This window comes from Talpa europaea, assembly GCF_964194135.1.
Source record: "Talpa europaea genome assembly, chromosome: 12".
Lineage (NCBI taxonomy): Eukaryota > Metazoa > Chordata > Mammalia > Eulipotyphla > Talpidae > Talpa > Talpa europaea.
Window position 1 is genome coordinate 21,537,561 of NC_140079.1, and position 25,647 is coordinate 21,563,207.

A 25,647-nucleotide genomic window follows, 5' to 3' on the forward strand; every position below is an offset into this window, starting at 1 on the left:
ACTATGTAAACCCCAGCTCCATTCCTAAGGCCTGGAACTTAACACATCCTGATAGACTGAGAAAAAAAAAAATATTTTCATGGGAAGAGAACAGCGATAATTGCTGATTAGGAGAATCTTCCCCCTCTTCCCTCCTCCCCTGAACCACTTTGGAAATGAGTTTATTTTCTCCTTAATAATCTCAAGTGATTTGTCCATGAGTAGTGTTGTTATGGTTCTTAGGAACGCCAGGGATTAGCATTCTTAGGTAGAGCACTCAGCAATTTATTAATATCTTTGGTCTTGAAATAAGTCCTCAGTCGTGGGCAAAGTTAATGAATTTTGCTATGGAATCTTCTCCTTTGACTGCTTTCAAAAAAGTGTGGGCAGATAATGAAGATCCAGTAGAGACACTTCAGAACTAAGCAGTGGATGAAATTCCAGAAGCAAAAGTATCAGATAGAAAGACTGTGCCAGGTCTTGGAGATTGAAATGAAAGCATGCTCTGCATACTGGTCCTTTTGGGTCAATACCAAAGAGTTATTCTCTAGGTGTTTTAGATGATCAGGAAAATGTATGCTTTTAATCCATGAGACCAACTCTTAATCTGAGTCAATTTGCAGGGATAAATGGATTCTATTTATTTGTTTGTTTGTTTGTTTGTTTGTTTATTTATACAAGCACTGGGTATAGTCAGAAGTGCGGGAGGGTGAGAGAATTCACCAGAGCCAGAGAGGGGAGCAGAGCAGGCAGAAGGACCAAAGCACACTGCTGAGGGGAGCAGTGGGCGGCAGGAGGGGTCTGCGTGCCATGTGGGACCCTCCTTCGGTGGCGGGGGAGCAGCCGGGGATTGAACCAGCGCTGCAGAGGCTGCTGGCAGCTTCGCAACCCAGCGCTCAACCGCTGCGCCACCGGGGAGGCCCCCGGGATAAACGGATTTTAGACTGTAACTGTATTTTTTCCCCAAAGATTTATTTATTTATGCATACAAGAACTGGGGTGTAGACCAGATGTACGGGGGGTGAGAGGATTCATCAAAGAGAGTGGGGAGCAGAACAGGCAGATCTACTGAAATACACTGCTGAGGGGAGCAGCTGCAGAGACAGGAGAGGTCTGTTGTCTGTTCCATGTGGGTTGCCCCTGGCCGGCCGAGATCAAATCATGCTACAGTGGCTGGCAACAGCTTAATAGCACTGTGTCTTTAACCCTGCACCACCAAGGAATTCTATTTTAAAGTCATATAAAAGGCCAACGATTTTACATGACTTGCCTACTACTTAGTGCTCAACTTAGGATCAGAACCTAGCTTTCCAGTCCATTACTTCATTCATAGTACTTTATCATATTCCACTTATAAAGGCAGTTCATAACACTCCATAGATCAAAAATTCTAATAAAGAATAAAAAAGCAGAGTGGCATTTTCTTCTTAAAAACCTAGGGAGAAAGTGTGATAGACAAGTATTTGGGTGGTGAAAGGTGGATTTAGTATCTTGGGTTTATGGCATTTTCTGTCTCTATAAGATCTGGTAAATTTTAAAATCCCTTCTGGCCTATGTTTCCTTTTCTGTGAAATGGGGATGTGAGTGTCCATATCTCAGGGCTATGAGATTTACTGAACCATGATGCATGCAAAATGCCAGACTCAACTATTATTTTGTGTGCATGTATGAGATGATGACTTAGTATGTCTGGGTTGATGCATTTGCTACCCTGTTTGCAGTGGTAATCATTAGTCCTTCCCTGTCATACCTATAGTGACCCCACACTTGGTTCACCTGTTGGATGTCCTCTCTCAACAAATTAATGATAATGGGACAAATCCATAGGAAGGAAAGGTGAGTCTTGACTTCAGATATTTATATAATTATGAAATAATAAACACTTGGAACTTTAGAACTGCAGTGATCCTACAAGTTTATGTAGGATCTTAGATGAAAACATCTCTTAGATGAAAACATCTCCTGTATACTACTCCAGAGTTAAGAACAAAGAAATACACAAAGATAACCCATCTAGCTATCTTAACCCCTTCCTCAATTTATCCGACAGTGTCTATGTTATAGCTAACATTTACTGATGCCTACTATGTCCCAAGCACTGTATTTATATACTTTATATATGTGATCTCAGTTAATGCTCATCAACTCATAAACTCATACCTTAGCTGAGTTTCAAAGGGGTTAAGCAGTTTGCCTTTGGATATACAAGAGCACTGTGATTTGAAGTCAAATAGATGTAAGCTTCTCAACTACTTCCCCCTCACAGAATAAAGCCAAAAATGTCTCTTCTGGGATGTATGTATTCGTTTGACTCAATATGCCTGTTTCTGATGAATCAGACAGATAAGGCTGGTTGCAATAAAGTAACATCAAGGAGATTTCTCACAAAATGCCTTAAATACTACATATCCTTTTACTTAGGATAGCCATAACTTTGGATCCTCATATATTGTCAAATAAAAAAAAAAAAAAGCAGAAATGTAACTGTTTTTTTACTCTGTATTGACATTCTTCATACTTTTCTTCCTTGACTCTGTGGTCACTAACATCAAAAAATTTGAGCAGAAACTTAAAGAAAAAACACTTTTGTCAATTATTTTGATATTTCTAATTCTCCAAATATTTGACCTTATATAGCCCAAACAACTAAATAACCAAATTTACTGAGACATGTTAGCCAAACCAGTTAACTGGTGCCAGAATGACTACAATGTATTGACCCTCATCAATTCCACCATTGGTGGTTGAAGCAATTCAGCTGGTTTAGTTCATTTCACCTTCTGCAGAAACCTTATTCATCTGCTTTGGGTTATGTTCTGCTGCTGTGCCTATCAACCCACTCCGAATTTTAATATTTTCATCCAGGAGTTTGGCTGAAGTGGTCCTTCATGTCCCAGGGTGCCACTGACCCCACCCTCTAGGTTCTGCTTCTTCCCTATGGGGTATTCAAACATTTCATCATGAAAACTCTGGCCTGAGGTTCGACACTTTCCCTTTACATTCTACTTCAGAATTTTTTTTCATGCTATGAAAATCATCTAGTCCTTTCCTACACAGTCTTCCTTGTTGCCTTTATCTGTTCCAGTAATGTGTCACGATAGATCTTAACTCAATCTATTTTCTTAGAGATTTTCTAACCTTGACATCAGGGTGAAGATATTTTCCTTTTAAAATAATTTCTGGCAATTCTTTTCCCTTTTGTTCAGTCTGGATCTCAGTACCCTGTCATTTCTTTGTGGTCCTCAGTTTTATTTCTGCTCTGATATCACTGGAAATGATAGTGTCTCATTTAGTAATGTTTGCTCTCAAGACCTCATGAATCACTTTATTCTTCTCCCAGCCGACTACAGAAGAAACTCAATTACTCTGATGTTGCTGCCTTTGGACAGATGCTTGCAGCAGTTGGTTTGAGTTCACGAACTGGATTCCAGCTGTGTTCCCCTCTCCATGCCTTTACCTACAAAGACTTTCTTACATTTTACTTCACCAGAACTGGGGTCTCTTGGATTTTAGCACCCAGATGAACATCCCTCAGGAACTGTTCAATTGCTCCTTAATACTTAGTCTTTCCTAAATAACCCTTAGGTTCCAGCATGCTGGACTCATCACTTTCCCTGAGTTTGTCTCCTTTTCCCTCCCATGAGAGCACAGCATGGAGTCAAGGTACAGTAGAAAAAGCATTATTTGGGGTGGAAGGAGACCCTTCATGCTCTGCCATAAATGTATGACATTGGTCAAAGATACAACACCTCTTTGGCCTTTGTCTCTTCTCTGTGTTGTCGCTAAACACATAGCCTGAACTTGATTATCTTTATGGGAGCTTGCCTGCTGGGGAGACATGCTGTGAAGTGTTGGGACCTTTTGAAAGTCCTGGAATGAACTACTCAGTGGAAAAATAGTTGCATTAGTTTGCAATCGTCCATGATGACAATCAGTCATCTTGATTTCAGACCAAATGGACTAGTAGTGGTTTTCTTCAATTCTCTAGATAACACCACCTTAAGATACACTGAGTGATTTAACCAGTTTTATTTATTATTACCATTTCCATCTCCAATCATTTCATATTAATTGGCCCACCCCTGACTAAGAAAAACATTTTCTTTAAAATATCATTCATTCATTCATTCTGTCTGTCTGTCTCTCTTTCTCTCTCTCTCATCCCCTGATTAGTTAACCAAAAGTTTCTGCTAGACATTTGCTATATCTTTAAAGAATTTATATTTAAGTTAATTTAATTAATTGGTTAAAGTCTTATTGGCTAGAGATTAGAGACTGGACAAAAAATTTAAATACTTGTGTTATTTTAGAAAGCAGAAATTTTAAAAAGCATAAAAAATTCATTCAATTTGAAGTGATTCCCTCAGGCTGGTTTAGGTTCCCATGTAATTGATGTGATTCCACTCATTGGATCTATGTCAGGGGTTCACTTCAAACATAGGCCTTACTAGAATCTCAATTAATATACTCTGAGAAAGTTACTTTTTACTGATACTGTGATGAAAAATTGGCTAAATAGGTATGCAGTGCTGACACTGAGGAATATCAGATATTTACCTTTCAGGTAGATTTTTATTAGACCTCTTTATATGTAGAAAGGGGAATTCAGGAGAAAATATATATGCATTGATGGTAAAGAGTCATTTACCATCAGATGTGGTAGTGGGGGAATAAAACTGTCAGATTTACCTGAAGGGTGATAGATTATCAATTTCTCAGGTATTGGGAGAGAAGTTCTGACCCAAATTCTGTATGCATTAACTGATTCAGAAGATATACATCCCTCCTTGGATCAAGGAAAGTTACTTAGAATGGTGATTTATACGGTATTATAGAATTTGAACATCAGACGCGATTTTTATGGGTCAATAGCATATTCAGGGGATATATTTTTGACTCTGAAGGAAATGATCCAACTAAGAGGTAGAGAGAACATAATCTGAAAGACATCAGGTGACAAGACTCCAAGCCTACAGAGTAAGAAAACAATCATAAGAGAATTATACCTACTTGTGAAACAAAGCAAAATTAAGCCCCCATATGCTACTCCTTCCACCCCCTACCTTCCTCTACCTTATGCTTGTCTCACCATCCTCTCAGTCTAGGGTTTCTCCACTGTCATCAGGCACACCCACTGCTAATATTGCTGACTCTTGCCTCTTAGCCTGCATCCGCATCTTTTCTCAACGGCTGAAATGTACTCCTTGTTCATATTCATGACTGCGCCCTTTCCTGTAAAAACTCTGCAGGTTACCTCCAAACTATCCCTTTATTTGGATGTTTAAGCACTCTTCCCAGATATCCATCTCACCTTCCCCACTAGGCTTTTCATTCTTGGAAAGAGACTTGTCACTCTTGTCATCTTTGCTTACCACCTTTAGTCCTGCCTGTCCTATCTTTTTAGTATTGTGTGGGCAATATTTTTGATGTAGAAACAAACTTCCAAGTAGAGCAGTTAAGTTTCAGCAAGATATGATCCCAGGTTATTCAATGTCCTATAATGTCTGCCTGTAGAAAGGAAAAGACATTTTGGGGTGACATCTGATACCCCCATATACTAGAAATACAAAGAAGCATAAATGTCAACCAAGTTTTAGGTTACATACAAGCTTTCCACTTCAGTGATTTCAGAAATTGGGTGGATTGTTCTTTCTCATAAAGAATTCATTTTTAAGATGCTGATGGCCTCAGCTCTGGCTGGTGGCCAGCTTCAGGAAGTGTGGTTCACAAGCCATCAAGGACTGTGCATACTCCACATTCCTTGGGTAATGCAATTCTGGACCCAAATCAATTCCAGAAGTCTGATCTTCCAAGAGGGGCCAATGCTCTGAGCTTATTGAACAGTCCCCTTGAGGCTCCCCCTGCCCACCACCCCTATCAGCCAGGAAGGGTTAAACAGCCAATCAAGGAGCTAAGCGAGCAGTTTGGTGAGACCAAAGTTGCAAGGATCTGAACAAGTTGATGAGCTTGTGTTTGAAGAACTTGTTTCATGTTTTGGATAAAGTCTGGGAATTTATCCTTCAAAATTCCTTAGATTTAGTAACATGTCAATGCACTGTGTTAATGCAAGGAGTTTTCTTTTTCTCTTTTCTTTTCTTTCCTTTTTTTTTTTTTTTTTAAGGTTAAAAGCCGCCTTCCTTTTTAAGTATGAGTAATCCATCCAAATCCTGCCTAAGGGAACAAAAGGGGTGCCGGTAATTTTCTCTTTCACAAAATGCAGAGACTTCCTCTCTGTCCTCTCCAAGTACTATTCTATGAACTGAAGGGAAATTACACTCCTCACCATTGAAAAAGAGATTATGCAAAACGAGAAGGTAAAGCCAATCACTATAATACAAATACAAATACCAGCTTAATTCCTTGCTTTGGAGAGCCCTGTGCCTTTTCTTTCCAGATGTGGGTGCATATCCACATCTACTCTTTTTTATTTAAAAAAAAATCTATTATCTGGCATTTTTATGAGCCCACACTAAACGGAATCCTCAGTAGAACATCATGAGCTTCAGTTCTGTGTTCCAGATTTTCCTAAACTCAGTTTTCTTCCTTAAACATGGAACATCTCTATGGAATCACCTCACTAGGGGCACCAAAATCTAAGGGTTACATTTTTAGGAAGAAATTATCCAAAGAGAGGAGGATGAAAGGCCAGGCTGAGAAGAAAATTCCAAATAGAAGAAATAGTTGGGTAGTTTTGAATTTAGGGAATGATAAGCAGCTCAGCATGATCTGGTATCTAACATAGTAACCACCCACAAAATACTATGTGCCAAGCATGGGGCAAAGTGCATTGTGTAGATGATAAATATGAACACTGGAACTGAGAGTAGATAAATCATTTACTCAAGGACAGGCATTTAGCAAGGGATAGATATGACATTTAAATGCAGGTATAAGTGGTAGGATAATAGATTCTGTGGAGTTCAGTAGGAGCCTGATAACAGTCTAAGGAATGTGAAATTTATCCTGTAGGCAATATGTGATGGGAAGAGAATAAAGGTCTTTTGGAGGATAATTTGATTAGTTCAGTGTTTTAGAAAGACTGCTTTGTTGGATGTGGAAGATAAATCAGAAAGGAGTATTCATATCATTCGACATTACATTAATTTCTGGTGAGTAGGAACTATGTTGAACTCTTTATCCCTCTCATAGAGAATAGTGATGGATGGATGAATGAATGAGTGCAGTGTTAACTTAGAGAGTTTCTAAGTATGAAAAAGAAACTTGCTTGTCTCCATTTTTTGATCCTTGAAAAACTGCTATCAATATAAATGAAGAATGGGTACTATCTTTGGGAAGACGTCTTAGTAAGTTTGAAAATACAGCTAATATCAAAAGAAAGATGGCTAAAGTGAAAAAAAAGTCCCTGATTTTAGGAGACTTGGATTTGAATCCCAGCTCTGCCACTTTTCTTAGGCAAATCTCTTCACATTGCTTTAGGTGAAAAGAGTTTTCTCCTTTCTTTAATGAGAGTAATCTTTGAGGAGGCCATAGAGAGTCAGCAAAGCATACAAAGGACTCTGGATGTTGTTTATTATCTTCAGCTGAACAATGGTTATATGGGTGCTTCACTCTGAAAAGTTATCAGTTAAACATTCATGTGTATGTTTTTTCTGGATGTGTTTTATACAGGCACACCTTGTTTCCTTGTGGTTCACTTTACCGTGTATGGCAGATACTGTTTTTTTACAATTGAAGGTTTGTGGTAAACCTGTCATGAACCAGTCTACTGATATTATTTTTCCAAAAGGATGCGCTCACTTTGTATTTGTGCATCACATTTTGGTAATTCTCAAAATAGTTTACAATTTTTCATTATATCTATTTTGTTGATCAATGATCTTTGATATTACTAGTGTAATTGTTCTGGGGTGCCATGAACCACATCTATCTAAGGCAGCAAACATAATAGATGTGTGTTCTGACAATCCCACTGAATGGTCACTCCCTCCACCACCAGCTACTCTCCTCCTCCCCTACCTTCTCCCCACCCCCCCAGCCTCATCCCTCTTTCCAATTCTCCTATGCTCTGCAGCACAACTGTGAAATTGAAATTAGGCCAGTTAATAATAGTATGAAGGCTTCTGTGGGTTCATGTGGTAGGAAGAGTCATACATCTCTCACTTTAAATTAAAAGCAAGAAATGATTAAGCTTAGTGAGGAAAACATGCTGAAAACTGAGGTTGACTGGGAAGAGAGGCCTCTAGAGACAAGCAGCTAGTAGCCAGGTTGTAAATGCACAGGAAAAGTTCTTGAAGGAAATGAAAAGAGCTGCTCCAGTGAACACATGAATGACAAGAAAGCCAAACAGCCTTATTGCTGCTATGTAGAAAATTCTGGTGGTCTGGATATAAACCAAACCAGACATAACATTCCCTTAAACCAAAGCCTAATCCAAAACAAGGCCTAACTTGCTTCAATTCTATGAAGGCTGAGAAAGGTAAGGAGGCTGCAGAAGAAAAACTTGAAACTAACAGAGGCTGGTTCATGAGGTTTAAGGAAAGAAGTCTTTTCCATAGCATGAAGCAGCAAAAGCTGATGCGAAGCTGCAGCAAGTTATCCAGAAGCTCTAGCTAAGATCACTGATAAAGACAGCTACTCTAAACAACAGATTTTCACTGTGGACAAAATAACATCTAGTGGGGAAAGAAGCCATCTAAGACCTTCACAGTTAGAGAGGAGAAGTAGCACCCGGCTTTGAAGTGACAAAGAACTGACTGACTTTCTTGTTAGGGGTTAATGCAACTGGTGACTTGAAGTTACTGCTCATTCACTATTCAGAAAATCCTAGGACCCTTAAGAATGATGCTCAATTAATTCTGCCTGTACTTCTATAAATGGAACAACAAAGCCTGGATGTTAGCACGTCTGTTTACATGGTTTTATTGAATATTTTAAGCCCACTGTTGAGACCAACAGCTCAGGAAAAAAATTCCTTTCAAAATATTACTGCTCATTGACAATGCACCTGGAGCTCTGATGGAGATGGACATGGGGGATGATGTCACTTTCATAACTGCTAATATAACGTCCATTCTGTAATTCACAGATGAAAATGTCATTGTAACTTTCTAGTCTTGTTAGTTAAGAAATGCCTTAGTAAGGATATCGCTGCCCCAGGTAGTGGTTCCACTGATGGATCTGGCAAAGTCAGTTGAAGACTTTTTTTGTAAAGGATTCACCATTCCAGATATGAGTCAGAACCTTTGTGATTCACGGAAGGAGGTCAGAATATTGACATGAACAAGTATGGAAGAAGTTGACTCCAACCCTCATGAATGGCTTTGAAGGGTTTAAGACTTCAGAAGAGTAAATAGCTACAGATGTGGTTAAAATAACAAGAGAGCTAGAATTAGAAGAGGTGACTGAATTGCTAAAACTTTATGATAAAACTTGAATAGATTTGAAGTTGCTTCTTATGGATGAGCAAAGAAAGTTTCTCCAGATGGAATCTATTCCTGGTGAAGATGCTGTGAACATTGTTGAAATGACAAGGGATGAGAATATTGCAGAAACCTAGCTGATAAAGCAGCAACAGGGTTTGAGAGAATTGATTCCAATTTTGAAAGAAACTCTACCGTGGGTAAAATGCTACCAAATGGCATTGCATGCTACAGGGAAATTACTCATGATAGGAAGTGTCAATTGCTATGGCAAACTTCATTGTCTTATTTGAAGAAATGGCCACAGCTATCCCAACCTTCAGCAGCCACCCTCCTGATCAGTCAGCAGCCCTCAACATCCATGAAAGATCCTCCACCAGCAAAAGATTACAATTTAGTGAAGGTTCAGATGATCATTAATTTTTAGCAATAAAGTATTTCTAAACTAAGGAACATACTTTTTTTTCAGATATAATGCTACTGAACACTGAATAGACTACACAGTAGTATATGAATAGCTTTTATATTTATGAAAATTCTAATAATGCTTTACTTTAAAAGTTTTTAAAGAACATTATTTTTGCTGAGATACCAGTTTACAACACTATATGTATTTTAGGGGTATTGGCTCACACCATTTCAAAGGTATGTTATCAGGCCACACCCACCACCAAAGCATCAATAGTCCCCCACAGTCCATTGGATCCCCTCTTCGCTTTACCTGCCATCTCCATCCTCCCCTTCTGGTAACCTCAGTTCAGCAGTCAGATTTTTAGGGTTTGTTTTGGTTTGGTTTTGTCTGTTCCTTTGCTTTGGTAAATGTAATTTTTACTTGCACTAGGAAACCAAAAAAGTTTGTGTGATTCAGGATATTCACTTTACTGTGGGAGTCTAGAACTGAATCCATACCACTTCTCAAACATCAGTAAAGAGACAAGTATTTATTATATAATACACAAACCTACCATGACAAAGAAAATGGGATAGCACATGGTAGAAAACAGAAGTCAATAATATACTTAAATGTATTCGTATTATTACTTTTTATATGAAATAAAGATTCATGAGGACTTGTACAAATAAGAAAAATTTCCTATGTACCTTTCACCAGCTTTTCTTCAATAACATTTTATGTCATATATTATAAAAATCAGGAAATTGACACTGTGGCAATCCTATTACTCAAGTACAGATCTTATTTGGATTTTACCAGCTTTATATTCTCTCTCTCTCTCTCTTTCTCTTGCTCCCTCAATCTATGTCATTTTGTTATATGTCTAGATCTTAGATCTTATGAACAACAACTTCAGCCATGTTAGCCCTTAGTCACACAATTTCCCCAACCCCTGGCAGCACTGATATGTTCTCTTGCATGATAATTTCGCCATTTTGAGAATGATATACAGATGAAATTGTTCATAATATAGATCTTTGATATTGATTTTGCCCCTATCAGCTTTATACCTTTGAGTTCCACCCATGTTGTTGCAGACATCAGCTCATATTATGGAATACAGCCAAGCAGTATTTCATAATATGAATGTTCCAGTTCCTTTATTTATACATCTCTTCAAGGAAGTTTGTATTATTTCCAGTTGTGTTTACAGGTTTTTATGTGAACCTAACTTTTAATTTCTTTAGACTATATAGCCAAGAACCTTATTTGAATACTAATTTTAAAATAAACCCTATATATCATTTATATTACACACACAAAAAGAATGCAGACCTAGGTATATGACTGCTGGGTGATATGGTCAGCGTATATCTAACTTTGCAAGAAAATGCCAAATTTTCTAGTGGTTTTACAAGAAATGTATGAGATGCAATTGCCCCATTATTATTTGGTATTATATTATCAAAATTATAAATATTTCATTATCAATATTTTAAATTTTAGCTATTTTAATAGATGTGTATTGGAGTTTTAATTTGCATTTTTCTAATGCTAATGATGTTGAATACCTTTTCAAGTGTGCATACGCCACCCATGTATCTTCTTTTGTTAAGTGTTTGTTCTAATTTTTCCTATTTTCTAATTGGATTGTTTGTTTTCATATTGTTTAGAGTGTTCTTTATATGCCCTGGCTATCTTTGTTAGATATATGATTTACAAATATTTTCTCCCTATCTGTGACTTGTATTTTCTTACTCCTATCAGAGTCTTTCATAGGCCAAATATGTTTTAATTTTGAGGGTGTCCAATTTATTGATTTTTTTTTCCTTAATGGATTATGACTTTAATGTCCTCTCTCAGAGCACTTTGCCTACTTGTGAGTCATAAATGTATTCTCCAATCTTTTCTTCTAAAGGTTCGATCCCCGGCTGCTCCCCGGCCACCAGAGGAGGGTCCCACATGGCGCGCAGACCTCTCCTGCCGCCCGCTGCTCCCCTCAGCAGTGTACTTCAGTCCTTCTGCCTGCTCTGCTCCCCGCTCTGGCTCTGGTGAATTCTCTCACCCTCCCGCGCTTCTGACTGTACCCAGTGCATGTATAAAAACAAAACAAACAAACAAACAAATAAATAAAACATGCCTCTAAAAATATAAATAAAAAAAAATAAAATAAAAGTTTTATAGTTTGTAGACTTAATCTTTGTATAAGGTTGATATTCATTGTTTTGCCTATTAATGCTTAATTATTCCAATAGTCTTTGTTGAAAAAATTATCATCTCACCATTTAAATGCTTTGCATTGTGTCAAAAATTGGTTGCATATTCATGACTCTTTCAGACTTTAATATTCTCCATTGATCTATGTTCCTTCACCAATACTATGTTGTTTTGACCATTAAATACACAAGTCAAAATCATGTTATTCCCTTGATTTTACTTTTCTTCTTAATATTGTTTTTGTTATTATAGCTCTGTTATCTCTTGATAAAAATTTTAGCATCAGGTTGTCTACATCTACAAAGAATTCTTCTGACATTTTGCTAGAAATTACTTTAAACCTATATAGATCAATTTAGGGGAAATGGATATTTGTATTCTATGGAATTTGCTAATTTTTTTAACGCAGTACACCTTTCCAGTTATTTCAGTCTTCTTTGATTTCTTTCATTAGGATTTTGCAGTTTTTGACATAGAAATTCTTCATATCTTTTACTTGTTATGATTAAATATTTAATTTCGGGGTTGATTGTAATTGGCATGGTGTTTTCGTTTTATTTTTCAATTTTTCATTACTAACATATAATAATATGATTGAATTTGTGTGTTGACCCTGAACCCTGAGTCTCGTTAAAGTCCTTGTAAGTTCCATGAGTTTTGTGTATCATGTTGGGGTTTTCTACATAGAAAATCATGTCATTGGAAAATAGAGAAAATTTTTTTTCTTCCTTTCTGATCTGTATGCTTTTCATTCCCCTTTTCTGCCTTTGTATATTTCATCACTATGTTGAACAGAAGTGATGAGGGCAGACAGACTTGCCTTATAGATGATCTTATGCAGAAAGCATTCCATCTTCCACTGTTAAGTATGCTATCAGATTTCCGTTAGTTCAAGAAAGTTTCATTCTATTCCTACTTTTTTAGAGCTTTTATTATAAACCACTTTGGAGAACTGTTTAGTGATTTCTTATAAAGCTGAACACATGATTAACATATGATCTAGCAATTCCACTCCTAGGTATTTACCCTAATTAAGTTAAAACATATGTCTTGTACATGACAAAGATTTGTACGTGAATGTTCTCAGTGCTTTATAAAAGTCCCAAATTGGAAAAAACTCAAATGTCATTAGCAGGAAAATGGATAAATACAGTGATACACACAAGATACAGATTAACTCCAAAACCTTGTGCTGGGTAAAACAGGCAATACAAAAAGGTATACGTGGTATGACTCCATATGTGAATTTCTAGAACACATAAAATCAATCTATAGTGCCAGATAGCAGATCAGGGTTTCCTGAGTCCAGGGGCAAGGTGTTGACTTTAAAAAGAACATTTGACTTTGGTGAGAACATTTTTTGAGAAACTGTTATAAATTCGATTTTACTTCCATTTTATAATTTTTTGCAACAGGTATACCTACTAACACAAAAGGACTCCAATAGATAATAAAAGTATATTTGTATATGTGTACTCACATAACACATATATACACATAAAGGTACATAGACACAGAAATGCAGGAAAATAAAGCATATGAGAGAAAAAAGATTAATATTAATAAAGCAAATGATTACCAGCAAAGCTGTTTAATATGAATATTTATGAGCTAAAGTATTTAAAAATTTATAAAATATATTCAAATAATTGAAAGTCAGGCAAAAACAGATTGCCTAACCAATATTTTCATTCATTAATCAGGAAAGAAGAATTAACATATACATGTATATACACATAAATATACAAAAACGTGTATATAATATAAATTTTTTATTATTTTCTTTTAAAAATTTTTTTATCATCTTTCACTGAGGTAATGCTGGCTTATAACATTGTAAATGTTTTAGAGTTTAGGTTCACCCCTCTTCAGATCTGTTACCATATCACACCCACCATCAATGCACCAACAATCCTCTACCATAGTCCATTGAGACCCCTGCCTGCTTTGCTACCTACATCCCACACTCCCCTTCTGGTAGCCTCAATTTTGCAGTCATATTTCTAGGGTTTGTGTTGTCTATTCCTTTGCTTTGTTTCTTTATATTCCACATATATGGCATTTTTCTTTATCCTTCTGACTTATTTTGCTTAGTTCCATCTATGTTGTCACATATGGAAAGATTTTATCTTATTTTTAATAGTTAAGTAGTATTCCATTGCACATACACACACACATACACACACATACACACACATACCACATTCTTAAAAGAGTTTTTAAATTGTTAGGTAGGCTATACATTGTGTGTAATTACATGAGTGATTTGCTTGTCAAAACCTACTGAGCTGTAAGCTTTCAAGGTATACTATACCAATATAGTTGATTTAAAAACAAAAATTATAAAACAAAAAATGATGAATCTGACTACATCAAAATGAATTATTACCATTCCATCAGGGATACCATAAACAAAAAAACAAATACAATTAAAGAGTAAAATTAGAATATACTGGATGATGATAAATGATATGGAAAAGAAATAGGATTGGGGACAATGGCAAGGATTAGAGTGAAAATGAATAGGTAGCAATCTAAATTTGATGCCTAGGGACCATTTCATTGAGAAGGAGAAACTGGCACAAAGACTTGTAAAGGAGAAAACCAGGTTTATAACCTGGAGAACAGAGTCCCAACCAGAGTAAACAGCAAGCATAATAATAATATAGCAAATCATCATGTAGCTCCCTTCCTTCATAGCATCAAATACTGGCCAATCTAGTACCTATTCACACCCTCATTAACTTTCCTTCCATTGTTTTTATCTTTTTTTTTTAGCATTTAAAATCAACTTTTCTGGGGTGACATAATAGAATGCGCATATTTTATGTGTACTTTTTTATTATCACTGCCTCAATAAGGTTATGTAATATCCCATAAAAATTCCTTAGTCAATTATAAAAAATTCTAGTCAGCCTCCCTGGTGGCACAAGGGGGTAAGCACCACTCTATGAAGCAATCTGTAGCCTCTGCAGCACAAGTACGATCCCCGGCCGGCCAGGGAGAAACCACATGACGAAGCAGATCTCTGCTGTCTCAACAGCTGCTCCCCTCGGCAGTGTATTTCAGTCAGTCTGCCTGTTCTGTTCCCCACTTTGTCTCTGGTGAGTCCTCTCGTCCCCCCCCAATCTCTGGCCTGTACCCCAGCTCTTGTATGCATAAATAAATAAATCTTTAAAAAAAATTCTAGTCAATCTCCCATCCAGGCAACTACTGATCTGCCTTCTGTTATTGTAGTTTAAGTTGTTATTTCTAAATTGATTCCTAAAGGCAGTATGACATCATTGTGTTCATATTTTCCTTTAAATTCTTGAACACATTCTGATTTGAAGACTTTTCTGAGAATTTCAATATATCTGTCATCTTTAGATTTGTTTCTAATGTTTGTTTCTAATGTTTGATTTTACCCCCTGCATTGAGGTCAGAATTTTGTTTCTCTGTATGTCCAGTAATTCTTGATTGGATGTAGAACATTTAGAAGCTACTTATTGAGTGTCTAGATTTTTATACCTCCATCTAAACAGTGTTGGGCTTTATTCTGGCAAGCAGTTAATTCTGGATGAGCATAGTCCCTTGGGGCTTGTTTTTAAGGTCTCTCAGGGAAGTGTCAGAGCCTTTAGAGTGATGTTAGCCCAACTACAAAGGCATGACCCTTCTGTGGTCTCTACGGAATTATCTAAGTATTTAATGAGGTCTCTCATTTGTCTATATAAAATCTGAATGTTTCTCAGTCCTTTGAGAACCCTATTTAGTTTATAGGTCCCTGGTAATAGATGATTCCTTAGTAGTTGCTCTTTACCAAGTCCCATGTAGTTTCAACCTATGCATGCATAGCTTAGCATTCACACACAAGTCAAGGAGACCTATATAGATTTCTGGAGCTCTTTCTCAGTATAACTTTCTTTTCTCAGGTACTCCAACTTGCATATTCCAGCCACCCCAGTCCCCCCAAATTCAAAGCTTAATCTTTTCAACTCAGAAATTACTCTTTGTTCTGCTAAAGAACCTGTCTTCTAGCTTATGTTCTGGAATATGCAGGCAATTATTGGGCTTACCTCATTTTCTTTCTTCTCTTAGGGTCACAGTCTTTATTTTTACCTATGTTTGACTAAGTTTCTAGTTATTGAAATGAGAGAACTAGCAACTAGTCTGATCTCACTTACTCTCTCCGAGGCAAAACTAGAAATCTTAGAAAACTCTGAAAGCAAGCTTTTAAAAAAGAAAATCTCTTCTGTAGCAAGGGCCACGGGTTTTGTTTCCTCAACTCCTTTTATCTCTACAGAATTTATAGCAATTTAGGATTGTGCCAGGGTTTAAACTCCTCTTATAGTATTTTTCAGCAAATCTTACACATATTTTATTTATATATTTATACATATACAAAATGTATCTTTAAAAGGTAAATATGGTGTGCGTGATGCAAGCATCTCTGTTGTGTGCAGTCCTGTGTGGCAGTTGCTTGAATGTGTCATCTCTGAAAGCATTTCCCTTCCTTTTGCTGCTGGGTACAGTTTTAACAAGTAGTTTGAGAGTCCAAACAGCATTTCTTAAGTTTTATCTCTAGTTTCAAGTCAATCCAGGGCCCTGGAGAGCCCTGGAAATCAGTCAGAAGGCCCTATAGTCAGGCTCTGACTCTTATTCCAAGGGTTGATGAGCCACAACTGCCTGAACCTTTGGTTCCTTACCTTTAAAAGAGAATAATTATGACTATTTTGACCTCATTGGATTGTTGTAAAGAACAAATGGATGGGTAGTTTCAAAATTGCTCCATAACAGTGTTGTCCAATAGAGATTTAATATGAGCCACTAAATTAAAATTTTTCTAAGCCACATTAAATAAAAGTTATGTTAGTGGACTTTTTCACTTAATTTTAATGATATATTTTATTTAGCCCAACATAACCAAAATATTATCATTTCAACATGTGGGCATATGAAAAATTATTAAGGAGATACTATTCATTCTTTTTATATACTAACTTTATGAAATTCAGTGCATTTTACACTTGAAGCCCATCTCAATTTAGTCCGCTAAATTTTTATTGTAAATACTTGATGTGTATTTAGATAATATAATATTTACTGTTCATTAAGTGGATTTACATCCCCCAATTTCCCCAAACTTAGGAAGTTTTATGCTAACTGAAACAAGCATTAATTTTAAACTTAAAATCAGGTAGCATTAAATTAGGAATTCATTTCTTTATTCACATCAGTCGCATTATAAGCATTTTAAATCTCAGTAAGATATTAAACTATTTGTTTCACTTTGGGCTTCCACGTGAAAGAAATGAATTTCCTTTGCTTTGACCTACAAAAGAATTTCCCAAGAAAAACCTCCCAGCCTTCTCAACAACTGGACAACAGATTGCTTCCATTTCAGTAATCAGAATTTATTGTTGAAGAGTCACTACACATTCTGGGAAATAAATACATCTCTAAGAGTGGGGGAAAGATGACCAAAATAGACTGTTTTTAAAGAGCTGAAAAATCGATCACTGGTAGTAATGCAATCTGGAATACATGAAACCATTAGCACAGGGAGCCCACAGCGAGGTCAGTCAGGATCTATTCTGAGCCAGGGAGAATTGAGCTCCCATGTGACTTCAGTGCATTATCAAGAACAAACTATAATTCCGGGCAAGGCCAAGCTGAGCCTCTCTTAGTGAGGAACACACATGTGTTTGGGATCTGTTAGGAGAGGTGAGTCAAAGGCACTGGGGCAATGATAGAGGACATTCTATCCCAAACTTTGTTTTCTTGAATTCATCACAGAATTTGATATTTCCCTCCTTGTTTGTGAGTAACAGAGTTTGCACTTCTCACCATTTTTCTTTGCTTCTATAAAATCTTTGATCTGAAAGAACCCGCTGCATTTGGTTAGCTTGGACTGCTTTAACAAACAATTATCTAGCATTTACCATGTCCCAGATATTATTCAAAGTACTTTATATAAACTAATATAATTCTCACAAGCATATGTGGTAGATATTATTATAATCCCCACCTTATAAATGAGGAAACTGAGGCAAAAAGAGGTTAAATTACTTGTGCCAAGTCACATGGATTGTGAGGGGGATGGGATGTGAACACAGACAATCTACGGTTTTGAGTAACCAGTAAGACCCATGGTCTATGTTATAACAGGATATGGATCAGAGGCTAGGTTTTCCAGCTCAGTCCAGAGTGCTGAACCCTACACTCAGGCACTAGAAATTCAGATACTACCTTCCCTAATTAACTAGTGATTGTTTCTGTTCCTCTAGAAGGCTGTCTCCATTCCTATATCAAAATTCTACTCATCCTTCAAGTCTCAGCTCAAAAGAAACCTTCTCCTAAATCCCCAGGGTCAAAATTACTCCCTTTTTCATCTCTCCTGATTTTTACTCCTTAATCTTGAATATTGGAGATTTTCCACAGCTGCCTAGAATGACAGTGCTGTCTTCTCTCTCCTCTCTTAGTCTATGAGTCCCTGGTGAATGGGAAATGCATCTTATACATACAGCACCTAGCATGGAGCCTTTTGCCACCTAGCACTCAGTAAATATTTATTACTAATCCATTACTATTTGTATATTTCTAACTTGAATATAAATATATTGGAAAATACACTGCAGTAGATTTCAAGAACCACAGATTCTAAACTGTCGCCAGGTAACTATATACATTTGGGCAATTTATTTCACCCTCTGAGCCTTAGTTGTCTTGCCTGTAATTGAATGAGATAATCTCTAAGGTCTCATGATGTTTATGGACGAGGCCATTATTTGTTCTGAATTTATGTATAAAAAGGTTTTTAAACAAGTCCCTAAAGGGTGTTTTATACATTCTGAGCTCACTCCTTACCTTCTAGACTCTTGGTTAAATATTCCTAAACAGAAACCCAAGAGAGGGGTCAGCAGAAGCAGCCCCTTATGAAAAGCCAAGGTTGGCTGGCTGGTTGGTTGTGCTTTAAAATCCCAGCTGGATTAAAGGCTTAGTTCATTAAATGGCCTCTACATAAAGTGGTACATACAGTAAAAGACAACTTCAGAAAACAGAACTTTCACATACAGTAAAAGACAACTTCAGTGTGCTTAATATGTGGTACAGATGACTAGCTACCCTTCCCTTTAGAACACCCTGGAAGTGGCATGCAGATGGCAGCCAATAAATGATGTATAACAAGTACACATCAGGATGTGGATGCAGGATGTGGAGAAACTGGAGCCTTTGTACACTGTTGGGAATGTCATGCTACTTACTGCGGAAAACAGTATGGGGGAGGTTTCTCAAAAGAATTAAAAATGGAACTACCATATGAGCCAGCAATCCCATTCCGGTTGTACATGCAAAAGAATTAAATCAGGATTTTTTTTTTAATTGAGGTAACAGTGGTTTACAACACTGTATGTGACTCAGAAGCATAAGCTCACACCTCTTCAGATGCATGTCCTCACACCACACCCACCACAAAGACACCCACCACAGTCTCCCACTGTAGTCCACTGTGTCCCCTCCCTATTTTGTTTCCACCCCTCCCCCTGACATCAGGGTCTTGAAGAGGTAGGTGCCTGTACTCCCATGTTTTTTGCAGCATCGTTTACAATAGCTAACATAGGAAACAACCCAAATACCCACTAAAAAGTGAATAGAACAAGAAAATATGGCATATACACATAATGGAATATTATTTAGTCTTAAAGAAGGAGATCCTGCCATTTGTGACAACAAGGATGAAATGGGAAGACACTATGCTAAGTAAAACAAGCCATTCACAGAACAGATACTGCATGATGTCATTTTTATGACATCCTAGGATATTCATAGTCATAGACACTGAGAATAGAATGGTGGTTACCAAGGGACAGGGGTTGAGTGAAATGGGGGCTTGTTATTTAAATGACACAAAGTTTCTGTTATACAAATGAAAAAATTCAAGAGATGTGCTGTGTAACACAGTGCATTTAACAATATTGTATTGTACAATTAAAAATCTATTGAGAAGGTACCTCTCGTATTATGTGTTCTTACCATAACAAACAAACAAAAAACCAAAGGGGCACAAGGAAACTATGGAGGTGATGGTTTGGATGATGTTTTCACAGGGGTATACATATGACCAAACTCATCAAATACTTTATATTAAATGTGCAGTGTTTTTTTGTATAGCAATTATACCACAATAATATAGTATGTGAAATTAAAAATGAAGTAATTTATAACCTTTTCAATCTAAGAATGAAAATATTTTTGATTCATTTTAAAAAAGGGATCTAGCTATATCCCTTAAAGTTAGATTAAAATTTTAGAACAAATAAAGCAGGTCAGAAGGCAGGAAAATGTGAGATTAGGAGATTAAATATTTGGCAAGGCCAAATGGTCTCAAAGTTCCTAAATGTAACATAAAAAGGTTAAGATTATGAAATATTGGACTTAAAAAGCTTATGTCTTTCTAAAAGTACTCTTTAGTATTATTCTCATTATCAGGTCATAGTACTGAGTTTGTTCTCACATTTCTGTCCTCACCAGATAAAGTAACAGCAGCAAAGTTTTGTCTGTTTCTGTTTGTATTCCCTCACTAGCACAGGGGAAACAAACCCCAGTCTTCACCCAGTTATTGTAAGGTAGAACTTGGGTATAAATACTTCACCTTGCTGGAGATTGGTAACATGATCTGAAAATGAAGGGATGGCTTGGAAATGATCTCGAAAAGCCCTTTCAGTTGGACCAAGGCCCTGTTACAGTTCCTTCCACTAGACGATAAGACCCTGGAAGGCAGCAGCTGTAGTCCTAGGTGCTAATGATGGGTCTGGATATTGGTGGGGGGCAATAAATGTTGGTTGGAATTGAACTGAATTGAATACAATGTGAAGAAGCAGGCAATGAGAATTGAAAAGTTAAAAAGTAGAAACAAGTTTTTCCTTCTCTTAGTGGATGAAAGCTAAGAGAACTTTTTGCTAGCCAAGGACTCTAACTGAAGAAGAGTAGAAAGAAATTCCTCCACCCAAGGTAGTACCAGCCATCCAGTTATGCACATAGTCATCTTATGGAAGATTGCTGATTATAAAGTAAAAGAATACTGATCAATTGCAAAGGATCAACCTAGTCAAAATAGATCCATAAAGTTAAAGTCTTGCTATAAAAAGTATATTAGGATATAGTGGGCAAGCTCCAAAATTGTTATTTAGATTTTAAAAATGTAAATGATCATTTTTGAGTAGGTAATGCATGCATCTAGGAGGATAACATTAAAAAGATTTTTAGAACTCTCATTGGAAATATTGATTTTGCCTTTTTATAGTTATTAGTTCTTTGAAGAAAAAGTTCATTCCACTTTAAAGCAAGCACCAAGTGGAAAAATCAGCTAGCCTGTCTGATATCATAACAACTGGACTGCAGGTAAGACCCCCCTCCACTGTACATCTGTGTAGTTTGACGGCAAGTGAAACGCTGGCAGCTAAATACTGAACGGTGACCATGTACAGGTGAAGTTGCTATCCTGTTTACAAAATGGGAACCTGAGGCCTGGAATCAGACATCATTAAGACAAGTTCATACAGAAGGACACTGGCAGAACCCAGTTTGTAAAGTTAGCTAACCTCAGTCTGCCTGTGCATCAGGTGCCTTATCTTTGTTCTTGTCTTCCTGCGCAGGTCAGTTTCTTTAAAAGGGAAGCATTCTACTGTCCTGGGGTCAGACCAGGCTCACCTGATTGCTCAGTGTCTGCCCACAGAGGTAAGAATGTTTCTCTGACAGAGGATTATGACAGTTTCAGGGGACAGTCAGGTTTCCTTTGGAGAGGAGTACATTGGGATCTTTGTTCCCAAATGGGTCACATTTCCTCATGTTTATTGAATTCTCTCAATCACACACTTGATCTCTGGGTCCCAGGAAGGGGGGCTAGGTAACTGGAGAACATGCAAAGTTGAACTTTATTTACTCTTGATAAGAGAATCAAAAAGGAAGTTAACTTTTTACCCATTCTCTTCTCAAAGCCATCAAAAGAATTATGAAATCTTTTAAAGATCAAACACAGAGGTTCTTCACAAAGCTTGTCACAATGAATTAATCTGCAGATCTCTCACCCTTCTTTCCCACTGTGCAGAAATAAGGAGGACAGTTTTTCTCCTCTCTGCATGAGTGTAAAAGCTGTCACAGGACTCTGCCCTCCCTCCCTCCTCATCTCTGATCTCTGTCCTTTAACCCTCCCCAGTGCCCAGTCCACCTGGCAGAGTTGGAGAATCCAGAGCTAAAACACAGGTGTAGGGATCTTTCAGTTCTGTACAAATAAGAGTCTGTAAAGAGAGTTTGGTGATGTAAGTTTTGAGGCTGCAACTCTGGAGAAAGGCACTAATCTCTTGGGACACCAAGTTTACTTTCTCAACTCTCTCTCCTGGTTAGCACTGCCCATAAGCGTGGCATCCACTATCTTTATTAGAGATCTCAACTTGCTCCAATCAACACATTTCTTTAACTGCTTTAAAACAAGCTTATTAGAGCTGTCTTCAATGCCATGAGTTTCTAGCTTCCTCTAATTAGGAGGATTAGAAATGTGTGAGTGTGTTTTAGAAACTGTGCAGTGGGTGATCATAGCACTGAGCAAGCTCACTTATTTAATATTTACTGTTGAGCTATTTTCTACTCTGATGGTAGATTCAGAAAGCACTGTGTGTTAGTCATGGACAGGGAGTTTTGTCTCTACTCCTTTTTGTCATGTGTTGCTAACCTACTTGCCTTCACTCCACCTTTACCTATATAAAGGCTACCCAACAAAAGGGAGAACCATTGTTCCTCAGACTTGTACCAAGAAGAGGTGTTGCTAAAATTACCAGGCAATTCAGATCCCTGGCTCCCTTTGGAGAGGAAAGCTTTTGGGATATGTGGCAAATATACTTGTTATTCAATGCACCACGAGCCTTCTGCTCCTGTTTTGCAGAGATAATGTTAAAGGCCAGCCTATCTTAGAGAAACTGGCCTGGGCCTAGGTGTTTCACCCTCTCTCATTGGTTGTCTGGTCTCCAGGTGGCTAATCTGACCTACTTTATTCTGCATTTTAGGATTTCACTGTTAGATGTCACCTTGTCCCAAAGTTGGGATTGTCAACCTCCCCCCCATGGGCAACCTCCTCAATCCCCTCTTTAAAGTTCATAGATTTATTTACTCACTAAATATGTGATTGTGATATCTGTGCTGGATGTTGGGTATCTGAGGATGAGTAAGACAAATGCATCTTCTTCTCACTGCTGAGTGTATAGTCTAGACTGAAAGAGAATCATTGAATAAGAAATCGCAAATGTGATGAGTGTCATGCTGAGATACAGGGAGTGATGGGATATGGATCAGAAGAACTTAACCTGAGGACACAGATGGGCCACTTCCTGAAAAATGCCATCTAACATGAGACTGGATGGAAAAGATTGAACAGGAAGATTCCAAGCAGAGAGGAGTTGAGTGTAAACATTTCAAGGCAGAAAGGAGTGTACTGTGTTCTAGATAAAAGAAGTCCACTCCGGGGAAGCATAATAATAATCAACATTAATTTGGCATTTATGTACCTAGCAAAGATCAAAGGAGTTGATATTTATTTTGACCTTCACAACAAGTCTAGGATGAGGAAACTGAGAACACAGAAGAGTAACTTGCCCAGCGCTATAAACATCTAAGAAATTCCCTATCTGGGGTATAAGCCAGTACAGTGGTTCCAACCCCTGGTTCCTAAAAGCAGTGGCAGGTAAATGTCAATGGCTGCCTTGCTGGGTGAGGTCTTACTCAATCCCAACCCCTCCTTTAATATGTTTTTTCAAATCCTCTTATTGTTGAAAAGTTTATCACATTAGGCTTTAGCCTGGTAAATTTTTATTTAATCTGCAGCGGATGCTGTGTCAGATTGATTCTAATTCAGGATTGGCATGTGCGTGATATCTTAGCGCCAAAGCATGCGGGAAAAAGATGGCTGAGGAGCTGTGAATGAGCCGTTGCATGGCTCGGAGTTCTCGGGATGACTGCATGGTGCCCTGGCATTTCAGTGCAGCCAGAGGGGAGAACAAGGTGGGTTGCTTTTCCTTTTCCCTGACTTGTGCAATTTAGGGTTTCTCTTCTCCAAGATGCCAAGTACATATACACTAAATGTATATAGTCACAGTTAACCTCATGTTATACATCTTGTTGGTTGGCATTATTTACCATGTGTGTAGAGGTGCCATAGCAATGCGTGCTGCCTAGAGTCAAGCCAATCAAGCAAGAATGATCATAATGGTTATGAACACCTGCCTTGCCCTTTAACCACTTGCAAAGCAAGGGGGGTGTGTGCACGTTCTGTTTTTGTCCTCAACATTTTTTTTTCAAAGTATCTGAGAATTACTAATTGGAAGGGGCTTTACAGATGGTAAAGCTTATTCTTATTTTTTACAGACAAAGAAGCTGAGACCTAGATAGGAAAGGAGCATGACATGATGCCAAAGAACCACAGGGCTAGTCAGGAGGTGCAAAGATTAGAATGCAGATTTCCAGACTCTAGTCTACTGCTCTCTGTACACCTGGCCATGTGAAGTTCTCATCCTTTATAAAGAGACATGGACTTACAGGTTTGTAGTTAAAAAGCAATCAACTTAAGAGTCATTTGCACAGATATATCTTGATTCCCAGACCAAATCATTCTAAGGGAGAGGTACTTGGGAGCTGTTCAGATACACTTGAAATTTCAGGTGTAGAATAAAAACAGTTCAAAACCTCTCTAAGTGCCACACCCTGTAAATCTGTCGTCCTTCAAACCCATTATCCCCAGAAATATTGTTTGTTATATTTTTCTTAAAAATGTTGAGAGATTGCAGAGAGCATGGCTCAGAGTATGTTGAGACAGCCTACTGAGTAGATGCTTCAACACAGCACTTCTGGTCATTGTAGTTAATTACTTCCAATATGCAGCTTAGATGCAACCAATAAACCAGATCAGAACTAGTTGCTGGAAATTGAGCTTTGATAACAAGGGTTTGGGGAGACAATAGGCACTGTGCAGGGGAAGTAGGTCAGTAGGTTTCCATTCCCTTGGTATTGCATTGCCATCACCAGGGCAAACTGAAAGAGAGGTGGGTTTTGGGGGCTGATAATAAGCTGCCCATTCCACCAGCTTATTATCACTGGTCTCCTCTTAGATACAATCTTGATGCTAAAATGTTTTTCCTCATTTACTCCAGCAGCTTTTCTTCCAGTTAAACTGGCATGTTTTGAGTTTTGGCACTATCTTCTGCTCTCCTTTGTGATAGTAGGGGCCTATTAAAATAAAACCAGAGTTGAACAACTAAAGATTTTTGTTATTATTTTCCCCCCAGGTTACAAAAATAGAGTAATAAAATCTCTAGGATTGTAACTCCTAAAGCTATCCAGGTGGCACTTCAAGTAGGGGCAGGGAATTACCAGTGATGTGTGTTCATATGCCTCAGGGACCAGCAAGTTCCTTTTTTTTTTTTTTTTTTGGTGACTTGAATTTCATTTTAAATATTTAATTTTAAAAGTAGGAATATGTACATTGGTAAGTATATACCAATAAGTGTGCGTGTATGTTTATATATGTGTATTGTCTATGTTTGGAAAAATTTTTTCAGTGAGAGCTTTGAGAAGATTACAGAAAGTTCATAGATTAGATCAGAATGCTGGAGAAAAAGGTCATTGCAGTTAAAGACTTAACGGTGAGCTGTG